We start from the raw sequence: 17,743 nt of genomic DNA, 5'->3' as shown, positions 1-17,743 counted from the left end.
TCTGGATGTATAATAGACAGTCTCTTGAATGATAAGCCTCAGTGCCACTTGCTTTGCATTCCAATTTCTTTTTGGTTTCTCTGTACCAAATTTACATAACCTCTGAAATCAAAGTGAATTTTGGCTTTCACATTTTTACAGCTTCCAAATTGTGCGGCTAATGGCCACCTCTGCTTTCAAGTGAGCAGCTTACTTTACCCAATTAATAGCAGAGCTTAGAGACAAATGGTTCTTTCACCAAACATGCTTTAGTTTCATTTTACTTTGTTACACCTTACCATAGTAAATTAAGTGAGCTAATAAAAATAAAATAAAGTAAAATGAGATATTCTTAAGAATCAGGACCTGCTTCTTATGAAGAAATAAAACCTCAACAATAGCTCTTGTTCTTATGCTCTTCTTCTGTATGCTCATTAGTCTAGTACCCTATTTTTGTAAAAGAGCTGCAGCATTCTCATATTCTTTACGTACAAGTCCCAGCCCTATTGTTAACTGTCAGTGAATCTTCACTTTTGCATTCTACCTTCTCTCTTTGGATATTTTATCTATAGTTTCCCCCACCACAGCACAAAACAAAATAAAACAATCTGGATTCTGTAGTGGCTTTTCTTGTAAATGTCCACATTAAACACAGACTGCTCCAGTCAATTTATTCCTTTGCTCCTTTCTTTCAGCAGCATACAATTGTTTTGTTGACTCTGTTCATCACAACAGCCTGAAAAATACAGACCGTTACCTCTGCTTTCTCTTTCCACATCCTTTGAAGCATTTGCTACAAATAGGGGAGAATTTGGGATGGGTAGGGAGAGTTCTTCAGAGACTCTACCTGCACTGTTTCAAGCTTCTGTACAAATTATTTCAGCATGTTCTACTTTGCAACAAAACTCAGTTGAGAGTAGATTAAAATAATATCCAGTTTTTATTAATATATACACTTCATTACAACTAATAGACTTGGGCATGAAATGAAGCTTTAGCTGCTTTATTATAACTTTTCAGTGGTGTCACCTGGGCAATAAAGCAGATCCGATGAACTGCACCGAGAGAAACCTCAGTGCAGACAATGGACATGACTTTTATATCCACTTCAGATTGAAGCAGTTTAACAGTGTCTGGCCCCAAAAGGCCATCAAATTAATGTGCAGAGCTCAACATGAGCATGGAGGCAGGCCAACCCAAAGCTGAGCTTCAGTACTCGATAAAAACAGGGAAAGGGAGCCTGGAAAAACAGGGATTTGGTCTTGTGCCTCTTTGTGTAGTTTGTGTCTGGTAAAATTTGTTTGAAATAAGAGATTATTTTGTGTGTGTGTTGCATAGCAACAAGAGGTAACAGATACCCAAAGTTTCTCTACCCACTTTGAAAAAAATGCTCAAAATGCAATACACAGGGTGTTTCCAAAAGATGGAACCAATTTCAGAGCCTTGTGATTTCAAACCGGGTCTCTCTTTTTGAAACACCCTGTATGTATACACATGTAGAGGAATATATTTATTTTCAAGTGTTGCAATGACCTCAGGGAAGTGAAGATAGATGCTTTCTCACATTGGATAGTGCATTGATAATATAGGAAGAGAAGCACTGTGATGCCTTTGTAACACTAAGATACAGTTGTTTTTGGTTTACTTGTGTTTTGTTTTGGTTTGTCTTTTTCTCCTCCCCCCTCATAAAACCTCTCAACCCAAAGACAGAAAATTATTACCTTGCCTGTCACTGGAGAAAGAACAGATAAAACACATTCCCAGCACTTGCAGTGGTAGAGAAGAACTCATGATCCTGATCCATTTAGATCCTAGAGTCAGAATACAAATTAAATTGACTTTAATAGCAGTCTCTCAATTTTTAATTTAATTACATGTTGTCTCAAATCATTTGGTGCAGTATGCATGTCAATATATTACAGATTTATGTACTTAAAAGTTACAAATTCATCTGGCTATGTTGCTAAAGCCTGGCTTACAAAGAGAAAGAATCAGCCTCCAGGATCTTTGTGCTGGAAGATGATCCCTGTTTCTTCCCAAAATAATCGACTTGGTTTCCTCCCCTTTCTTCATTGTGTTCAGGTAAAAAAAGGCAAAAATCTGATACTAGTTTCTGGCCACTCTTCAGAGAATTTCCTCCATGTCTAATAACCACATCACTATTTTTCAAATCCAGTCCAGTAATTCTTAGAATGTTTGCAGCTGGTACCTGAAAACTGGACTTTTTTTTTTTTTTTTTAATAAACAGGAAGGAAAAGAAATAATAATTGTGACCTTGAAAGTATTAATAAAATAACAGCTCTGGGACCATGATACTTTTTTCTGTCATTTAAGGAAAAATTGCAGTAATTAACTGGGTCCAGCAGGTTTCTACACATTGCTTTATTTATCTAGGTCAGTGGTGCTTGTCCAGCTGCTACATATGTGAGCCATTTACCACTACATTTATTAGGGCATATGACCCAACTGAGGATGGTTAATGATTCGTTATTCAGGAATAAGACATAATTGAATCTGCTAGTTATTACATTATTTCCATTAGTGTTTAAGTTCCAGCATGTCTAAGTTTAAAAGGTGTTTTAGAGCCACAAAGATGATGGAGAAATGGGAGCACCTGGCAAACAAGGAGAGACTGAGAGAACTGGAACTTTTCAGCCTGGAGAAGAGGTGGCTCAGGGGGGATCTAATCCAAGTGTACAAATACTCAACTGAGGGAATTAAAGAAAATGGAGTGAGATGTTTCTCAGTGTCACCTGGTGACAAAACCAGGGACAATGGGCACAAATTTAAAAAAAAAAAAAAAAAAAAAAAAAAATTAAAAAATATATATATTTTAACTGAGATCATTATTGAGTGTTGAAACAGGATGCCCAGAGACGTTGTGGAGTCTCTGTCCTTGGAGATATGAAAAAGCTGAGTGAACATAGTCCTGGGCCACTCTCTCTAGCTAAAAGTGTTTGAGTCAGTGAGTTGATGCCTGCCAGGCTAAACCGTCCTGGAAGGGGAAGGGGAAGGGGAAGGGGAAGGGGAAGGGGAAGGGGAAGGGGAAGGGGAAGGGGAAGGGGAAGGGGAAAGAAAGAAAACAAAAAAGAAAAAAGAAAAGAAAAGAAAAGAAAAGAGAAAAGAAAAGAAAAGAAAAGAAAAGAAAAGAAAAGAAAAGAAAAGAAAAGAAAAGAAAAGAAAAGAAAAGAAAAGAAAAGAAAAGAAAAGAAAAGAAGAGAAGAGAAGAGAAGAGAAGAGAAGAGAAGAGAAAAGAAAAGAAAAGAAAAGAAAAGAAAAGAAAAGAAAAGAAAAGAAAAGAAAAGAAAAGAAAGAAAAGAAAAGAAAAGAAAAGAAAAGAAAAGAAAAAAAAGAAAAGAAAAGAAAAGAAAAGAAAAGAAAAGAAAAGAAAAGAAAAGAAAAGAAAAGAAAAGAAAAGAAAAGAAAAGAAAAGAAAAGAAAAGAAAAGAGAAAAGAGAAAAGAAAAGAAAAAAGAAAAAGGGAAAGAGAAAGGGAGAGATGGGAAGGGAAAGACAATGGGAAGGGAAGGGAAAGACAACGGGAAGAGAAGGGAAGGGAAGGGAAGGGAAAGACAACGGGAAGGGAAGGGAAAGACAACGGGAAGGGAAGGGAAAGACAACGGGAAGGGAAGGGAAGGGAAAGACAACGGGAAGGGAAGGGAAGGGAAGGGAAGGGAAGGGAAGGGAAGGGAAGGGAAGGGAAGGGAAGGGAAGGGAAGGGAAGGGAAGGGAAGGGAAGGGAAGGGAAGGGAAGGGAAGGGAAGGGAAGGGAAGGGAAGGGAAAAGTCTAGGGTGTGTTTTGGGGTTGTTTTGTTTTACTTTGGTTTGGTTTAAAGAAAAAAAAAAAGAAAGAAAAAAAAGAAAAACTTAACACAGTAGCCCGTCAAACTGGAAAGAGCATTTGTATGATCATCCCGTCACATAAGGGTGGGCTCATTTCTTGCTTCATATACCTTTCTAGCAGCTCTGTGTTGAATCCCACAATCCATGGTTGCAGCCATAATATTAAAAACTGAGAGAGAAAAATTATGTTGCTGTTATCCTTTAAGCCCTTCCCACAGATTCATGAATTATCTGTAAGAGAATTAGTGCAAGAGAGATCTCCTCTTCATTGGAGTGTTTGAATACTTGTACCTCTAAAATAACTCCTTCAAGAGATGAGCAGTTTTAGTTAGAAGCTTGTGATTATGTTTGTTCTCCACAGATGGGATTCATAAGTGCATGAGAAGACATTCCTGGATTCAAAACCCTTTCCCAGGCCTATTCCTAAGTTCTGGTGACATCTAGTTAATACCTGGCATCTTCAGGTGTTGTCTTCACGCTCCTGAGTTTTCTCAGGAGGCAAAGCAAGAGTTTTCCCATCTGCAATATGTGAGTCAGAAACTTCTGCAGCAAAAGCAACACTGGTGAAAATTAATTGATCTCACAGAACTATGCATTTCATCTCTTGGCATCTTATAAATGTCATCCTTATAATATGTTTAGAACAGAGGAATTCATAATCCTAACTGTTATTATGAGCACTGAACAGGGAATTCAGTACATCTGGTCTTATTCTCAGCTGACAGAACAAATAGATTACATTTCTCTGAAAGGTTTTTGTCAGCCTAATTATTAAAGCAATCTGTTTAGCTTTTCCAGCTCCAGCAAAACCAGAGCTGTCTCAGAATTCCCTTCAAATAGTTAAGCCAGTCAGGATGTCAAGCCACTACTATGAACTGGTGGTATCAATAGCCAAGCTTAAACAGGTAACTATGAAAAGCCAGCTCATTTACGTCTAAATGAAATACAATCTCCCCATATCAGTCTGCTGGGCAGTGATATTTACAGGACTGAGACTACAAATGTCATGACTTAAAGCTATAGAGGCACTTTTTTTCTTTCTGCTGGCAGATTAATACATTAACCCAAATTTTGACAAGCATTTTTTCCCTAAGTTCTGGGTCCCAGAGCTCTTAAGCAAATTTCGAATCTTCTGTGATTTTTCTCATAATGACACTGTCTTTCATGAAAGCAAAAAATCTTTCTTCTCTGCAGGTAGGTTTAAATTTTTACAATATTGAATAGATACTGAGAGGAAAAGATGTGACTGTATTGATTTTTCTATGCATATATATTGTAGAAACTGTTTGCTATTTAATGTCAGTATATATGTAAATTCAGATGGGGCCACTTTCATACCAGGACAGACCCCATAACATGAAATAGTTCGATTCCTCTACACACACCAAGAGGAAGAGCTGTTCTCCTGACAGCTTTCTGGAAGAACTGCTGGACACCTTATATGAATCACTGACAAGATATCCTAGATGTTTAATAAATATTTTTGAACCGTCATAGAGTTTCTGCATTATTGTGGACAGATCCTTTTCCTCCTTTTCCTTCCTTTCGAAAAAAACTTATCAAAGTCCTCTTTTATTCCTGTATTTTTACTGTTTTTCTTAAAAATATAAACCAAATTTGTCACTTTTCTATGGTGATAAATAAGAGATTCTAGTGCTCAAACTCCTATAATGGTTTCTGGTGTCCATTTGAGAGCTGCCAATTATAGATAATCCAACACCACTCTACCTGTATTAGGCCAGTGGTTTAACTTCTTTTGAGGGCAAAAATCAATCATATGCTTCATAGACTGAACTTGCTACTTTCAACTTCTACCCCTGGATGTTATGGTAGCTTTTCACTACTATGGGAGATGTGTAGACATATTTCAGAGTGTTTAAGATGTTATCTTTAACGTTATAGATAATCAGTATGTGTTCAGCTACCGATGCAGTCAAAAGGACTCCTCCTGTGGCAAGTATCTCCACAGAATGCTTTTGTAAATTTGCAGTGCTGCAATTTTGGATGTCATAAGTAACACGAATTGTTCTCAACATGTTGAAGATCTCCACGCAGCAGATCTGATTCTAGGTCTCAATGGTTTTGCCAAGATCTTTTCACCCATTTTTCATTTTTATGTGTGCTGTCCTGCATGACTGTAGGACAAACTCATTTAAATTTTACTTAGTCTTTGTAAATGGAGACATTATAATTCAATTAATACAAAGGACAGTCAATTTGCTGATAACAAAGTCTTTTCAGCCCAAAGGAAAAGTAACAGAAAAGCAAGCAGACAGATTCTTGAAAGCTTTTAAAGTCTTCCCAAACACACTCAAGTTAAACACATTAGATGAGGAACATACCAATGTTAACATAGTTTAGATTGAAAGTCAATAAAAGAGAAATCAAACTATGAATCATTTTTACACTGATATATCCTTTCAGACTTACCTAGCGGGCAGGTAACATAGTCTATTAGCTTATATCTGCTCCTGTAAATCACTTATAGGCATTGTTATGTCGTGCATGTCCAATAAAACAGTTTATACCTCTACTACCAATTTTTCAGAAATTTCCCGCTGTTTTCTATGTCAGATATGTGGCTTTGTTAAACCGCTTAGTTGTAGCCTTGTCTTTACTGTAAACTTTTCAAATCAGTGTGAAACTGGTTTTAGACAGAGATTCCCTGTATTGAGCAGACAGATGGAGCCTCCGTACTGAACATCACAATGTAGAGGGAAACGGTTTGGCTTCCGTTATTCCTTCCCCATTCAGTGGAACTGCAGATACTATGGCAAACACAGTGATCACTTTAATTGCAAATTGCAAGTACTGGTAGAACATTGCATTAGAGCTTAAGCACATTAATAGGAGAAAAAAATTGCATGACAACTTGTTACAGTGATTACCTCCTTAAAATGGACTGGAGTTGTAATAGAAAGGTCTTGGAGAAAATGGTAAGCATGATTTAAACTGAGCTGTATGATTGTAAAAGAAAAGTCTTCTAGAAGAAGCCGAAATTTCTGATTTCACTAAAAAGCAATTTTTTCTTTTGCCTCCGGAGGAAAGCACAAACTCAGGAAGAGAGAGGTGTCATTTATATATGCAAATTCTGGCAAAATAAGGATTTCCTTGCAGATGAGGTTTTCAAGGACATCTGATTAATTTATTTCATTTTACAATTGTGAATGTGGGGAAAACTCACAGTCCTCACAACATGTTTACTGACTCATAGTGTTGAAGTATCTGAAAGTTGAAGTCTTTTCTGACAAAAACATACTTAGAAACATGACAACTTTGCTCTGTACGGGTCAAAATCAGGTTATAGATGCTCTGTTTTGCTAAAAGGATGGAATAACTTGGAAACAACATTGATTCTTTAGGACCGGCTTACCTGAGCTAGATACGATTCATGTCCTGGAGGAATTTGGTTGTTTCCTTTCTTTTTGTTCTGTTTTGTATGAGCAGCACAACCAAACTGTTTGAAAAAAGCAGCCATCATCTACTCAAGATACTGTACTCCTGGAACTGACTTATAGATTATGTGGGGGAAATCTAGAAGCTGTCTGTCAGAATCCAGTGTTTTCCATCTCCACCTCACCCCTCCTTGCTCAAAATGCTTCAAGAACAAGAAAACTTCACATATTGTTAAAGACTGAAAAGAGTCAATATTGGGTTTGTGTTCAGGCCTTCAAAATGGTCAAATTGGCTCCAAAAATTACATGAGAATGAAGTCTCAGGATTCAGTTTCTTTGGTGCCTTTAGGGACTCTCCTGAAAGGGGATTTCTGTAAACAACTACCAAGTATGTGACTAGTACAGATAATTACGGAGAGGAAACATTCTTGCATAGACTTGACCTTACCTATAACAACAGGGGCATAAAAAGGAACACACAAAGCAGCCACTGCCATGCAACCACCTCTCAGAGAGAGAAAAGTCCAATTACCAGCACTCATAAAATGGACAACTATCAATAGCCAGGAAGGACTGCAGTTGAGTATATTATCCAGTTTGAATCCTGGAAAATCACACTTTCTCCTAGCTCTTTGTTGTGCGATTGCTGTTTTATAACCCCACATCCTAGTTCCTGTGGTTTTATAGTAACAGCTCTTGGAGTACTACATCCCCCAAAGCAACTTGTTTCTTCAGCTGAGCTCTTTCTCAGAACTGACTCGTGCAGGAAACTGTATTTTATATGGTTTCCTATACTGCTTGGGAAGCTAAAATTATAATTAACTTTGGTAATTAGAGTTAGAATACTGCCATAATTCTTCTCCCAGAACTACATTTACCATGAAGTTATTCATCTTTTGAGCCTATTCTTGCATGAGGCAATTAATATGTTGACAACATTATGATGCTCTGTAAATAGTCTTAAAAAATGAAGTCCTCGAATGCTGCAGTCCCAAGGATTCACAAACAACATCCTGCAAACCAGATTTTAATAACAGCAGACATTGCATTTGGAATTTTTATATGAATACTAATGAGTTAAGGGTCAGGTTCAGTCCTCGGTGGAGTAATGGAGGGAAGAACTTGGCAGTAAAGCTTTTAACTTTATTACTTGAGTCATATACTATCGAGACTCTTCAGGTGTACAAAAGAGGAGACCTCGGTATGTTTTCCTAGCATCCTTCCTCCACCTCATGGGTTTCCACACGAACAGTCCAGCACTAACTCCCGTCTGTTCCAACAACATCCCTGCAGCACAGTTGCAGAGAAAGGCTGTTCAGAAAGTCCTCGGCAGAAACTGAGCTCCGCTGACACTCTGGTGCCAACGGGATTGTCATCCTGGACTGCAGGAGAAGCAAAGCAAAGCCGATGCTGACGGGTTTCAGGAGTTTCCCTGAGGAACGAACAAATATGTTCAAAATTTAAATTGGGCTGGAATTTTGAGCCAAAATCCATTTGTAGTTTTACAAAAGTTGTTTTAGAACATAAAACCTTCCTTTGTGGCATATTTTTATAAAGACTTCAGGCTTTGGCAGAGTTTCTAAGGTTCAGAACAGCCAAATTTAAACATGGCACAGTCCAGACAGAAGGCTTTCCAGCACAGTGTCGAGCTGTCACAATCCAGACCACTTCCCCACTTCCTACCCCGACAATCTTTTTTTGTTTGTTTGTTTCTCCAGAAGGATTTTTCCCTTGTATGAAGCTCCCACAGTCAACAGGCGATAGAAAAATATCTTTTGCTTGGCATTTTCTGCAACAAATAAATAAATAAAACCAATTTAATAACAGAAAAAAAAAGAAACAAGAATGACGAAAATACCAAGCAGTTATTCATTGCAAATTAAGAAGTGGTCTGGGTAGAATGTCTCACGCATTTTCACATTACATGACAGGAACCCTCTGCTTCTTTCTCTTCTAACCCATACCTTGTATTTGTTGGTTGTGAGAAACTGCAAGCAAAAAGTGATCCTTTCTAGTATTTGAACACAGATCTCTGAACTTCTTTTGGGGTTTCAGGTGGAAATGAAACATGGATTTTTAGTAGAAAGTTTGAGAAACAGAAACACAAAACCAATTTAAACACACTGTTATCAGAAGCAGTAAATACTCTATCTGCATAATTAAATCAGCCTTAATTTCTCAGCATGATCTCAGGAAATAGCTTATATTAGTTTAACAAAGTCTGTTTAAATTTTGAAAAGCTGTTAGAATTGGAGGTGCACCTGTATTCAGACAGCCTGGTCTTCATATCAAGCCTGTTCTTTAAAAATAAAAATGTGACCTCGGGGGCTCAAGGCCGTATCTGCCTGAGGGAGCAAAGGAGATGGTCCAAGCCTGAGGAGTCAGCCTTGCTGCTGGTGCCAAAGTTGCCACAGGGGCATTGGAGGGACCAGGGCAGCACCGCAGCTGCCAGATGAACCACAACATCATTGGCGGCTCCTGCTCTGCCCGCTCGCAGCCAGGAGGAAGCCTGGCTTTCCAAACCTTTGCCGGAACACAGCTGGAGAACCATGTCTGTCTTGTTACCCCCCCTAGGAACAATTTACTGCGTATTTTATTGTTGCTGGGGCCACCTCTGGTCTTCTGCTTCCCATGAGACGGATCTGGAGAGGAATAAAACTCCACAGGATGAAGATCCAAGTGCAGCTAGTTAACAACGTCCTGACAACATGCCTTTTGCTTGAAAATGCTTATATTTAGAAAAAAAAACATTTGCAGATTTTGTATTTCAGGGCTACATTTTTAAAAAGAAGCAGCATTGTTTAGCTTGAAATTGCTTTTCTAAGCTACCTCTAATACTTGAAAAAATATACTAAGTAGTAAAAAGCAAATGAAAATGTTTCAACTTATTCAGTTTTCTTTGTGTCAGAAATTAATTTCCTCAACTGAATACCCACACATAAATATGTACACATCTATGTATGTATCATATCTATTTTAAGAACAATTCTGTTTGTATTTTTGGGCTGGAAAACCTGGGGATTTCCGTCTGTGAATATGGACAAACCACCAGTGGCATTGCTGTTTTTCCAAAAGTCTGGATTATCATAGCACTTACAAAAGGGGTATATTTGCCAGATGGTTAGATATTAACTTGATCTTTCAAAATTTAAGAACTTTTTCCCTGTAACTCAACGCTGCCAGTGAAAATTTTACATCCCTGGTTTCCATTGTCCTACCACTCTCATCTTCCAATTTATCAGACCTGGTATTTTTCCTTGCAAGATGTGTCTTCTGAATTCCACTTTGAACTCCATCTGTCAAAGAATCTACTTATGTTCAGCGAGATGTGATGCTGCAGTCAGTACTCAGACAGCATGTAATGTCACATTTTAATGTCATTAATTTTAGGCTTTCCCTGCCATCTCCCTGCTTAGATGCATGTCATAAATGTTTGCCTCTTTTATGACAGCCTCTGGAATATACAGATGTATTTGTTTTTGTAATTATTTCATTTACTTTTTTAATATGATGGAACAGACATCACCAATAATAATAATAATCAAACTTATTTAAATACAAGCTTCCAGTAAAGAAAATGCATAGATTCTTCTGAAATTGAAAATACTTTCATAATATTTCCATTAAATATACCGCTTCAGTTTGCCACCATAAAAATCAGTTTTCTCAAAACAGTATAAAACCCATGAAAATTAGAAAACACACACAAATTTACTAATAGCCTCAGACATGTAAGTTTTTGCAAATGAAGGCTTTGTTCCTGAAACTCCTCTCAAGCTCAAGATCAAGTATTCAAACCTTTATTCATATATACCAAGAAATTGCCCAATAAGTACAAGAAAAAAAAATGTTCAAGTGAAGTTTTATCTGTTTGTACGACAGTGATATGAAATCTGACATCTTTCACTGTTAGCACAGGTTTTCAAGTGACAAGCCTTAAAGGCCAGTTGGAAATGAAGTGGTCATAATAACTTCATGACCGCACAGTCCAGCCTGTGCTTTATTTGGTCAAATTCTTGTAGGCAGTTGAGATATTTTAAACTGAGTCCAAAAACCTCAATTTTCCACCTAAGTGACACATTATTCTGATGGCACAGAACCAACAACAATTTCATGCACTCTGAGTCTCTTTGGAAACTACTAACTATATGTCATGTTATTAACAAAACTGGCCAAAAATTAGCACAAGACAGGTTTGTTTTAGATTCTTTAATTATTTTTTTCATTTCCATCAAACCTGCTTAAAGCAAAGATGTTCAGAGAAAGTTATATCCTTTTCTTCACAATTAACACCAGCAGATGCTGCTAAACAAGAAACCACTTTCACCAAGCAACTACAGGGAACTTCCAGAATGTAAAGTGTTTGGACAGGATATGTTATAAACCACAATTTTTTTAACAAGTTGGGTTCCACTAGACAGTTCCAGAAAAGCTCCAGTTATCATCTGACAACAGCAGAAGTTTTAGGTGGATGCATAAATCACTGTTGCTGGTACAGCAGAGCAATATCCAGTCTCATCACACCCCCTGAGAAAAATCTTCATTCATAGTCCATGTAGTCTGGAAATTTTAGGAAAAAATACAACACACATTCAGAGAATTCTTTGGGTTTAGCGTATGTAGCATTAAAACAAACATTACAAAAAGAAACCAAACACAAAAAAATAAAATAGCATCACACACAATATCTGGGTTGTTATACATGGCTGGGGACACATGGAATTATTGTCATTTAGTATTCTGTTTAACAGTGGTTTTCCCTCTTTGAGGTTCTGGTGTCTCTGGGTGGTTTAAACATTCCCATTCATGTGCCTTTTTCCAGGAGTACATGCAAAGATTGTACTTCTGTTTGGTAATTATTCAAGTCCTGCACGCAAGATCTTCACGGGAAAGAGCTGTGTTGTGCTGCTGTGGGTACAATCTGTGAGAGTCGACAACATGACATTGAAAAGTTGTCATGTAGAGGTTTCCAATATCCTTTGCTGCAATAATGTAAAACAAATTTAAGGGAGAGAAGGTAAAAAAAAACCTTCCAAAATATTTCTAATGGAGAAGCTGTACCTGCTCTTGGTATCTGCAGATACTGTTTAAAATGATCTCCAGTAATGTCTTGCAGTAAGTAATTCACATTCATGCTCCACTCACGTTTTCCTAGAATCTCACATTTCAGCTGCAGTTGTAGCATCATGAATAGCAGTTATCCAACTGTGAAACAGTAAATCAGACTTTTATAATTCACTCCACAGATACATTCCAACTATAAGAATGGATGTTTTATTTACTTAATTAGTAGGAGTTCACTATTTGGATCTTCCAGGCTGCTTAGCTGTATCATCCCAAGCTAAGGGGAAGGAAAAAGATAGGAAGGAACTGTATTTAAAGAAAAAAAAAAAAAAAGAATTAAAAAGAAAATAAATTCAGAATTAGTTCTGATATTGTCCCGGCATGGCTTAAACTAAAAGACAGATTGCAGAGACTCTGTAGAGACTACAATTCTTGAGTCTTTTTGCTTGGAAAGTTTGAAGCCATGCCGAGAAGCTGCTTGCAATGGATTGCAGAAAATCACAGCTGGAATTCCACCGTAGGACTATTATAAACCCATAGCTGCTATTTTGCTATCCCATTTTTAATTCTGAATAACCTCATCTGTGGAAAGTCTCGCTTTTGCAGAAAAGCTTTGAGCAAAGCCTCATACACCCTAAATCCCTCCAAACAAGCCTATGCTGTAGGCAGGCAGCACAGGAACCCACAGTAAGTAATGCACAAACTCTCAGTTCTAGCATAAGGGGTTGAAAGAAAACTGGACACTGTCTATGCAAGGTTCCTTGCCATAGGAAAATTCACATTTTTCACATCTTAAAGCAGTCAGAATTTCTGCTGGCACACCAGAGTCCCTTATGTATGCATAATTCAGAGTAGCCATAGGGCTGCTAGGTAAGGACTGAAAGCCCTGCATAAACTAAACCCGGGGAGTTTGAAATTGGCACATTACAAACAGGCACACGCGCCGTTCAGACCAGGAGCCCGAGTGCTGCTGCTTGATGCTCCAAACACAGATCTAACCCAATATGCTGGCACGTGCTGTAATAAACAATCACACCTTCTCCACCCCTGCTCCCATTTCCACTGCAGTTGCACTGAAACGCTGCTGCCTGTCCCCAGTCTCCTGATATTTCCCTGCCCCCTGGCATGACCCTGCCACCAGGCTCAGCCTGCTCTGGAGGAGACGTGTTCTCCCCAGGTCAGAGCAGGGGCTGTGCCGTCACCCCAGGCTGATTTCAGTGATCCTGGCAGAAAGCTGTATGTCTGTTTGGGAGGAAAAACAAAACAAAAGAAAAGCCACCTGAAGACAGAGCTCTCCTCACACTTTCTGTCCGCTTTGCCTCCTGCACACAGAAACAGGCTGGTAACTTGGATATCCCCAGAGTTTCATTGCAGAGGAACAGTCACTGTTAGACCACAGCCGGGAGAGAGGTTGCATGACAGCACTGGGAGCATGTGGGGAGATCTGAAAGGCAGACAATCACTTGAAAAAATGAATCTGCAAGAACAGAAAGCACTAGAAGACATTAAAACAAAGCTAATAAAGGCCAGGAACTTTTGAGAAATCTGCTCATGACCATTACAGAGCTGAATTCCTACATGGCAGAATGTAAAACGTTATTTTTAAAAATACCAAACCAAAAAAGCAGTATAAGGTTCATCTCTTGTGGAAAGTAACTGAGCTGCTACCTAGAAGTGGGAGGTTGAATAGCCCCTAGAAGCAGGAACATCACTAAGCAGAGCACAAAGTCCCCCGAGATCAATCTCCCTCTTGGCAGCCCCAGTTCAATTGCATGCAAATTCATAAAGAACAGACATAATCCAGGTTTTCTAGACTCAGAGGAAAACAATGTCCTTATCACCTGCGTATCATCAGCCTAGAACTAAAATACTTCCCCATTCCTGCAAGATATTCTAACACTGTAAAACCAGATACAAAGCACAGGCTTTAGTGGCACTCATTCTGTCCACATCCTCATCCTCATTTACAAGAGGTATATGTACGTATATAAGCTTATACATAAATATATATACCTATACGCATATATAGGCACACTGCAGGGTGTGCAGTGCACACAGGCGATCACCTTTCTCAGAAGAGCTTTCTGATGTGTGCCTGCCAAAGGTAACAGGACGAACTGAGAAGGAAAGAAAAGCATATTAGGCTGCTCATTGGATCTTGTGAAAATGCTCTGTTTCACATATAATCCACCACTTATTATCAATATCTTCTTGCTATTATGCATAAAAGCACGTGAAAAAAATATAAGGGATTATTATTATTGGAGTTTTTTTATCACAGCTGGCAATCGGGACTATTTTAAAATGATGTAAGGGCTTCATTTTTATTCTCCAATTCAACAACAGTTCCTTGCATTTATGTTCTACTTCAGTGGAGAGGAACCGTGCTGAAAAGGGTCTATGATATTTTTACCTATGAAAACATGTACAAGATTAAAACCACTTATGAATTTCAGCACTTCACAGTTTAAAGGTCAGCTTCTGGAACTGCAAAAGCAAAGAGCGAACTGTCCTGAACATCCTTGATAAGCAGAAAATAATACTAAGAAACAACCCTTGTGACTGACAGAAAGCTTGCAAGTGTTAGAGTTATTTCTGCCTGGTTTTAAAGATCTTGTCTGTTAGCATAAATTAATGTGCCCTGGTAGAAACATCATAGAAGGAAACCACAGAAATACACAAATCTGAAATAAAGTCGCAGACAAAGAAACAACCTTTCCAACACAGATGTTTCTGAAGCCTTGCTGAAGTCAATCTTATTACCTAAACTGTCCAACCAGTATATTTCTTTAGGACAAAACTGATTTATTCTTTATGTTGTGAAATACTTTAGTATTAATGGTTACTCAAAATTATTTCAAGAGATTTGACTTTTAGTCTTGCTGCTAAAGTTTTCAAGTACCAGAAACATAGATTTTAACTGAAAATAACAGATAAAACCTAACAAACTAGAAGAGGAAAACCACAAGCAAACAATGTCACCACTAAGATTCAAGGTGTATGGAAAATGTTCCAAGCATTCCACAAAATACATACAGCTCAAATTTTCTCAACTGCAAAGGCAAATTCAGTTTTGTTGCCGTGGGGTGAAATCCTGAGAACAGGACAGGCTTTCTAGAACAAGAGAAGAGAGATGCTGAATTCAGGGACAAGTGCTCTTGTTACCATGGGAGGGATGGAGACATCCTCTCTCAAAATTTCAGAAGGAACAAGAAGCAGATTTACTGCAGGGATTGTTTTCAGTGCGTACAAGTGTTAGATTTACTGTTCTTTTATCTGTAGATTACACGTCCCTCCAGGAGCAGCTGGATTGCACGTCAGTGCTATCATATCAACAGACAGTAATTAAAGACAAAATGTCATAAAAAAGAAGGAATCTTAGGATGATAAACTGAAGGAAGTGCATGTACTGCCATGGAGAGGTCAGCCCCAATCAGATGAAGAATCTGGGCAGGCTTTATCTATTGGAGATGTGTCTCGGGCCTTTGATTGCTGCTACACGGCAGAGAAACTCATGTATTTTCATAGCAGTACAACTGCCTTAGATCATTGAAAACCAGCAACTGCCACCTTGTTTTGCTTGTGCTGATACCTGAAAAATGGTTGCAAACAATGTCTTTTAGAAGGTGTTCACGGGAAGAATTTGCCCTCACTTTGTGAGATTAGGAACATCTCAAAAGGAACTATTTTAATGCAGAGAGAAAACAGCTCACTCAAAAGCCTGGAGAATATATTGGGAGGTAAATATTACAGGTCACTTGAAGCATCAGCAGCTGAGGATGCTGATATATGGAGTCCTTTATAAAACAATCAGAATTCATCTGTTCAGATCATTGGTTAATACATTCAGAAGCCGTGCTGGACTAGTGAAAACGAAGACAATATTGAGGCAAGATAAAAACAGTGGTGGTAAAGGGCTCCTAAAACAGAATAAAACCAATCTACACCACCTTGCACAGTGCAGACGGGTATTGAAGACATATTTTTGTCAAAACGACTCAAATAGATGATCTTTCTTCCCTAAAAAGTTAATTCTTAGAGTCAGTAGCAGCACAACAAGAAGAAGACTCACAGTTCTAGTTCCAAATCTGCCACCAATTAGCTGCAGACGTCCTTACTGCAATCAGTTTGCTTGGAAGTTCCTCCTGGCATTTTTTCAAGGACTCCAGGCAAAAGTCCAGTTCACTGAGGTGTTCGCATTGCAATGGATTTTATTTTTTTTTTCCAGTCCCTGTTGAGGTCCCTTGGCTCTATTTAAAGAAATTAAATATGCTTCAGTTCATGTTTGACGTAAACAGTGAACTACTGAAAAAATAACTAACACCAGTACTACACATTCTACACATGAGATGTTGGCTCAGAATTTAGTCCGCTTCCTGAGACAAATGTGAAAAGTGAGCAGCATAGTAATGTCATTTTCTCTTCTTATTCCTCAGACAAAAACTCAGTGGAGGTAAGAGGTCATTTTTAAATGCCATTTTAGAGACAGCGTTGTTAGAGATATTTATTTGCAGAACCCTTTCAGAAAGATAAATTAAAAACTGGTTTACAAGTTATGCTTTTCTATCATTCTGCATCTGTATTATTATCTCTTTTATGTTAAATCAAGAGCTATGAGAGGTCTCAAAACAAAAAATTAAATAAGGGTATTACCATGTTTGATTGCCATTATCTGCTTATTATTCTTCTATCCAGTAAGAACGGAAAACAAGCAGCTGTGGTGACAGCTACTGGAACGTGCATTCAGATTATATAAGAGTTGCCCCCTCCACGAATGCACACACTCACACGAGAGACACAAATAGACACATACTTCCTTACTAGTAATTACAGCTTGGGAAGAAAAAATAAAATCCAGGCAGATGACTCATTATTCTTCAGGACATATCAGCTGCTGAATGGGGACAATTTACTAAAAATAAAGCAGCATATTTGACAAATAACTTCTACTACAAAGATCTTCTAGCAAACATTTTGTTCTAGCAGTATTAGTACTCTGGGAACTGTACACATGGTCATCCTTCAGTCTTGACAGCATACTGGAATTTTTCACAAAACACTCAAGAACCATAGGAGGGTTGTTTGCAAGAGAGAAACTGTAACAAAGCCACACAACATGTACTCAGATTAATTACTTGTTGCTCACTCCATTGAATGTGTTGTCTGGAGAATTAGGTACTAGAATTAAACTCTCGATTTACTAATCTGAACACATTCCTGGAATCATATTAACATTGTTTCTAATGAAGGGCATGGCAAGCAAATAGATCATGTTATGGTTGAAAGTTGGAGATCATTTTAGCGGTACTGAATGTACGAAGATAAAAAGCACCACTTCCCAAACTGATTTATGATGTAACAGTAAAATCCAATTATTAAATATTCAAGTGAAACAGACTAGAAAAATTGTATAGATTAAGTTACCAACTTCTTAGTTTATAAAACTGAGAACGTAGAAGCTGT

This window comes from Patagioenas fasciata, chromosome Z (genome assembly GCF_037038585.1).
Source record: "Patagioenas fasciata isolate bPatFas1 chromosome Z, bPatFas1.hap1, whole genome shotgun sequence".
In the NCBI taxonomy this organism is placed as follows: domain Eukaryota; kingdom Metazoa; phylum Chordata; class Aves; order Columbiformes; family Columbidae; genus Patagioenas; species Patagioenas fasciata.
The sequence above is the reverse complement of the archived record's forward strand: the minus strand, read 5'-3'. Positions refer to the sequence as shown.